The sequence below is a fragment of the Salvelinus alpinus genome, chromosome 6, assembly GCF_045679555.1.
Source record: "Salvelinus alpinus chromosome 6, SLU_Salpinus.1, whole genome shotgun sequence".
NCBI lineage: Eukaryota > Metazoa > Chordata > Actinopteri > Salmoniformes > Salmonidae > Salvelinus > Salvelinus alpinus.
In genome coordinates, this window is record NC_092091.1 from 52,908,577 (window position 1) to 52,915,983 (window position 7,407).

Consider the following 7,407-nt stretch of genomic DNA (forward strand, 5'->3'; position numbering starts at 1 on the left):
CAGCCTGAAAAATTATAATTTTCAAATATGTAAAAAAAAATAATACATCAATATGATTTAAAGAAGAATATTATATAATTTGGGGCAAATATATTGTATGTTAATTTTTGTTAAACTCACAGGAAGAGCCAATGACAGGCCCAGGAGGCAGCCCAGGAAGATTACAGTCTTCATCATCATCTTGGTGGTCAGTTCTAAAAACATAAAAAGAAACAAAAGCAGCTTAGATGACCTTTTTTTGTTCTGAATGTTGAAGTACAATGTGAACACTACAGCGTAAGTACATTTATCCCTATTCAAAAGCCCTGCTTTACAACCAATTTCCTTACCTTTGAGTCAGTCAATTTCAGCAGTTGATCAGGTGTGACGATGCAAAGACAATGAGCTATACCCAGTCGGTGGGTTCTTTTAAATAGAGTTAAGAGCACTGATGTCACAACCCTTAATACTATGTGGTATTATTGTGAAAATAATCATGATGTTTAATATTCTGAAATCTTTAATCTCTCTGTTGAAGGATAGGTGTGGGTAATACTAAGGGATTAACATTATAACTGTACAGATGAGTCACACATTAAATGTATGATATACAGTACCAGTCAAAGGTTTGGACACACCTACTCATTCAAGGGTTGTTCTTTATTTTTTATATTTTCTACACTGTAGAATAATAGTGAAGACATCAAAACTATGAAATAACACATGTAGAATCATATAGTAACCAAAATAGTGTTTAACAAATCAAAATGTTTTTTTTTTCATTTGAGATTCTTCAAAGAGAATGCCAAGTGTGTGCAAAGCTGTCATCAAGGCAAAATGTGGTTACATTGAAGAATCTCACATATAAAATATATTTTGATTTGTTGAACACTTTTTTAATTACTACATGATTCCATACGTGTTATTTCATAATTTTGATGTCTTCACTATTATTCTACAATGTAGAAAATAGTACAATTTTTAAAATAACCTTGAATGAGTAGGTGTGTCCCAACTTTTGACTGGTACTGTATGCATACAAAAAACTGTGGTAACTCTTCACAATAATTTGTATTAATTAACCTTTTATAAATAGTGTTTATTATTAGTTATTTACATCATATATCAGTATTATAAGCATACAATGTATGATCCTTTAAAATCTTTATTATAATATATAAAAGCTTTTTAAGCATCTCTGAACATTTATTAGAATTTGAAACAGCTTCATCATAAATGTTACTATAAAGACAAAATATCAACTACATCCAGCTAATAGCTGAATTTTCAGGGGATTGTGTGATATAAATGGATATAAATTATTTTGTAAACACATGCAGTACCAGTGTTTTGCAAACAAACAACCATTTCGCTCCCCACCTTAGAACGTTGCCAAATCGTCATGGGAAGTACTTGATTGTAGAATTAACTAGGCTTATGATTACAAGATAAACTGAGTCACCAGCTTAGAAAGTATAATATGCAACTCAATCCCCACCTTGCCACGACAAATGTCCAGATTCACTACAGACAGTCCTCCCCCAAAAATCTAAAAGAAGTGTGTTCTAAAGTGTCTGTCCTAAAGGAACCCGCTTTTTAATTTTTTAATTTTACATGTATTTAAACCATTATTTTTTAGCAATAAACAGTACTTCCATAATTTGTTTAACTGGTATCGGGTGACATTCAAACAAGTCATGTGAGGCCTGTGGGCATCCTAGAGCAAATCAACCAACATGTACAGTACCAGTCAAAAGTTTGGACAAACATACTCATTCAAGGGTTTTTCTTTATTTTTACTATTTTCTACTTTGTAGAATAATAGGGAAGACATCAAAACTATGAAATAACACATATGGAATCATGTAGTAACCAAAAAAGTGTTAAACAAAACATGCTTCTTCAAAGTTTTGATAGGAGAAGGCATCCGAATGAGTGAAACAGCGCCACTCTGTACTGTTCTACTGTTCTCTCTGGAGGCCATCTATCTGATGCTGTCTGGTCTTAGTGCCAGCATCAGTTTGTGGTAGTGCGCTACTCACCAGACAGCTTGCTTGTTTGTTTGATTCGTTTTTGGATTTATCGACCGACGGCCTGTAAAGTCTGGAATGATATATCGATTTTTTGTTTTGTTGTGTTTTGACATCTCATTTTGTTTGGGTATTCAGCCTGGCCGGGAAGCTTCGATTGCTGGAGAACACTGAGTCCAGCAAATACAGTGGCAAGAAAAAGTATGTGAACCCTTTAGAATTACCTGGATTTCTGCATAAAGTGGTCATAAAATCTTCTACGTCACAATAATAGACAAACACAGTCTGCTTAAACCAATAACACACAAATAATTATATACGTTTTTGTGTCTTTATTGAACACACTGTGTAAACATTCACAGTGCAGGGTGGGAAAAGTATGTGTACCCTTGGATTTAATAACTGGTTGGCCCTCATTTGGCAGCATTAACCTGAACCAAACGTTTTCTGTAGTTGCGGATCAGACCTGCACAGCAGTCAGGAGGAATTTTGGACCATTCCTCTGTACAAAACTGTTTCAGAGCAGCAATATTCTTGGTATGTCTGGTGTGAACTGCTCTCTTGAGGTCATGCCACAGCATCTCAATCGGGTTGAGGTCAGGATTCTGATTGGGCCAGTCCAGAATGCGTATTTTCTTCTGTTGAAGTCATTCTGTTATCAATTTACTTCTGTGTTTTGAATTGAGGTAATTCCAAAGGGTTCACATACTTTTTCTTGCCACCGTATCTATTTGAGGATCAACCATCCATCAATTCTTAAGTAAGAAGTCCCCTCGCCCCTACCTGGGCTTGAACCATGGACCCTCTGCACACATAGACAACAGCCACCCTCAAAGCATCGTTGTCCATCGTGCCACAAAAGCCGCTGCCCTTGCAGAGCAAGGGGAACAACTACTTCAGGTCTCAGAGCGAGTGACGTCACCGACTGAAACGCTATTTGCGCGCACCACCCCTAACTAGCTAGCCATTTCACATCGGTTACATATAATGCTGAATAGTTTCGTTGGTATATTTCAATGTTAAACAAATTACTTTAATCATTAACACTACAATTAAAATGGCTGCTGTAGTTGTGGCTATTTCCAGCGATGCAAAAACTGATGTCAAGGAAAATGAGACCTGGAGCAAGGTTGTGGGTGGAAATGCGCCAAAGGAGACTGTTTTACCTCTTTTTATCATGAAGAGAGAAATCCTGACAGAGGAGGAGGCCATAGCCAACCCGATTAAGGATTGGGAGCTCTACCACAGTCTCATACAGGAAATGCATCCAAACCACTTGAGGTCAGTACAGAGAGTACGTGCACTCTGGCATATATATCTTTTCAGTGAGGAAGAAAGGGCAAAGCTTCTGATCAGAGGAATAACAGTCAGAGGAAAGCATGTTGTATTCAAAGAGAATAATCCGTTCAGTTTGAAGACGCGCATGGCTGACCAGAGCTCCATTCAAGTTACAATAAAATAAATACCTGAATCAGCAGATGATAGTGTTGTGACTGAGTTTCTGGCTAAAGCTGGATGTAAGGTGGTGAGAAGAGTGATGATAAGATACAAGGGTTAACTTACAAACTGCTCCAATGGAGATAGTTTTGTATATGTTGAAGCAGCACCCTTCATTCCTATAACACGGTCTGTAAAGATGGGCACTCACTGGATCAAAGTATTTTATGATGGACATGGTCCTGCGCGTAGACAGGACTGGCTGACCCAATCCCACACTAGAGGGGGTCAGGAGATGGTAGAGTACAGTCCTACTACACTGGACAACATAAGGTGCATAGAGGAATTTTTTTCACACTGTGCAGGACAGAAAACCTTTCCCCCTGAGTAAGGCGGACGTATCACATATCTCAGCTGAAATGACTGAACGTGAGACTGAGGTTGAAGAGGATAACTCCTTGCCTCCCGAGGACAAAGATGGAGTGAATGAAACATTGGAGTTGGTACCTGGTGAGCCAGAGTCTGCAACAGTGACTTCTCATTCCAAGAAAAAGAAGAAGAAGAATAGGAAAAATGCTAAAAAGGAAGCTGGGCAAGTGGCTACTGAGACTAGTGGCAATCATAACCCAATAGAAAACCTTGAGGTTAATAAGAGACCCCGAAGGCGGTGCAACTCCTTGGAATACAAAAGAAGGCAGAGAGACATCAATGCTGGCCTTCATTCAAACAATCCGGAATCAACATACATCCAAGCGGCCCAGGGTACCAAGCTCCCCATCAGAGTCCAGAGTTAGGTCACCTGCAGAAAAAAGGCTGATATGAAGGATGGAATTCTGGGAGAAGTGGAGAAAAGTCCCCCTTAACTGCCATCCAGACTGAAATCATTGATGAGGGATTGAAATAATCTAAATTTCAGTAACTTATACTATCTGGTTCAGAGAAGGACATTCTGTGTATGTGAGCATAACTTCTGTTGCTAACATGGCTTTTCAAGAGAATGAGCAATCTGCTAATAATTAAATTTTAATGCCAACTCTTGATACGTGTCCCAAACAAAACCTGCCTTTGAGACAGAAACTCAGCTTCCTTAACCCAGGTATTCGAAAACATTGTACCATGAAACTTTTTCAAACCGTCAATCAGGCTAAAATGCTCTGGGACCCTCATTCCAAGCCTAGAAGAATATTGGGAGGTCATCTGAATATTCATAGCATTATTTCTAAGAGTGAACAGGTAGAACATTTATTGAACGACTCTAATCTAGATTTTTCCTGTTTCTCTGAGACATGGCTGAAGAAATATTCTCCTATTTCTGCCTTTAAAGTCCCTGGATATTCCATATTCAGGAGGGACAGGGGAGAGGGCAGAGGGGGTGGATTGCTTGTGTACATGAAAGATAACTTTAAATGCAATTGTATCATGTGGAAACATGCCAATGACATTGAATGTATGGGGCTGAACGTCTTCCTCTCCCCTCATATGTCTCTCACTATTATTGGATTATATCGACCACCAACATCTGATATCTCATTTCCTGACCATCTAAATGCCATGCTTAGAGAATGTGATCATAAGAAAGAGATTATCTTTATGTGATTTCAATATAAACTGGGAAAACAAAACTTGCAGGAATAAACTCAAAGGGATCACAGATTATTTCAACCTGACTGAAATAATACAAAATCCAACCAGAGTAACACAGCCATCCCAGACTCAAATTGATCTGGTGTTTTTCTAACAGACCTGATCGAATAATTAAGTCCAGTAATTTACCTACTGGCATATCTGACCACAATGTTACGTTGGTGGTTAGAAAGCTCACTAAAAAGAGATTTAAGAACCATATTAATGTGCAACAGTACAACAAAATGCAGAAAAGTGAGCAGAGAAACTACGATGCAGCTATAAGTCAAATTGACTGGTCTGATCTGTTAAGCAATGAAGACCCAGAGTCTGGATACAGAACATTTCTGTCAGCTATTGACAAGTTGAATACCTCATTTACTAGGAAATGTCAACGTAAGCCAAGAAGGAAAACCTCTCTACCATGACTTAACGAGGACCTCTGGAGGCAAATGAGAGAACAGGATTTTTCCTTGAAAAAATCACTGAAGTCTAGTAAGAATGATGACAGACATATATTTGCATCACTGAGAAATAAGGTGGTTAGGAATATAAAAAAGCAAAAACAGAGTTCTTTCTTGGAGTGATCAATGGAGCAAAAGGAAATGGCAAAGTGATTTGAGAAAATCTCAACAAACTAACAGGGAGAGGAGCTGAAAAGTCCAAAAAACATCCTGAATGCAAGGTTAATGGGATTCTAATTCAAGACTCCAATTTCATATCCTCCACCTTTAACAAATGTTTTGTTGACTCTGTCAGGGAACTGGCTCAAATATGTTCAACCAAGACAACAGTTCTCACTCCCATAGATAAAAATAAACCAATATTCAGAATTCCTGAAATCTCAGTGTAAGCAGTGGAGACTATTATTAGCTTCTTCAGGAGCTCTAGAACAAAATATGTATTTGGTCTAGACATTGTACTTCTGAAGAGACGTAAAAAATTATCTGATTGCCCCTATTTTACATCTAGTTAATCTGTCCATCAAATATGGGTTCTTTCGCAATGCTGGGAAGTCTGCTGTAGTGATACCTGTTTTATAATCTGGTGGCCCAACACTGGTGGAAAATTACTGACCTATAAGCATTCTTCCAGTGCTATCAAAAGTAGCTGAAAGATGGGTGTCTGATCATCTGACTGAACACCTCATTCTCCATACATCAAATGCAATTTGGATTCAGAACTAACCATTCTACCAAAACAGCCGATTGCTATTTTCTGGAGTGTATTAAATCTAAACTGAACATAGGTGGTGGAGTCGACACAGTCTTTTTGGATCTTGAAAGGGTCTTTGATACTGTGAATCATGAGGTCCTCCTATTCAAACTACTACCTCCCTTAATGTGTCCACTGAAGTCATTAGTTGGATGTATTCCTATCTGACAAACAGAAGTCAAAGGGTTCGTTTGGGGGACACTCAGCCGGACTCTCTTTACTATACCATTGGGGTCCCACAAGGGTCAATATTAGGCCCCCTTCTGTTTACCATCTATATAAATGATCTCTCACTTGCTTGTCTACAAGTTAACATGCAGATGTCTGCAGATGATACAGTTCTGTATGTACAGTCAAAAAATAGACAATTGGTTCTTAACAAGTTAACTGAATCTATGGTATATGTTTCTAAATGGATGACTAATTCTTGCCTGCATTTAAATATCGACAAGACTCTTCCTATGTACTTCTCTAAGAAATCCATTGATTCTTCCCAACGAGCTGTTCTTGTTGGGGAGAATCATAAAGTAGTGTCTAACTTCAGGTATCTTGGTGTCATTTTGGACTCCAACTTGACATTTAAGAAACATGTGAAGAAGGTGGTTAACACGGTTAAATTTGGATTATCCAACTTCAGGTTTATAAGACCTTTCCTTCCTCTGGAGGCCGCCAAACTATATATGCATGCAATGATCTTCTCACATCTGAGATATTATCTCACATGCTGGTCACAAGCAGGAGCTACTATTCTGAAACCAATTGAATCCCTCTACAAACAAACACTTTAGATTTTTGATAACAAACCAAACAGTTACCACCATTGTCATATAATTGACAAACATAGTTGATTTAGTCTCGATAGCTTTTAGCAGTATGTAGATGCAAGCCTTGTCTTTAAGATCCTGCATGGTCTTGCCCCTCCACCTCTACGCCGTCATATCATGCTCAAGGAAAACACCTCCAGAATATCGGGGGCAGTAACTAGAGGGGATTGCGTTGTCACTTTTCAACAGAGTAAAATTGGCCAATCGGCCTTCTCTGTTAGAGCTACAGCATACTGGAATGCAATGCCCATGAACTTGAGAAGCTGCACTGATTATTGTACTATTACATTTTAATTGAA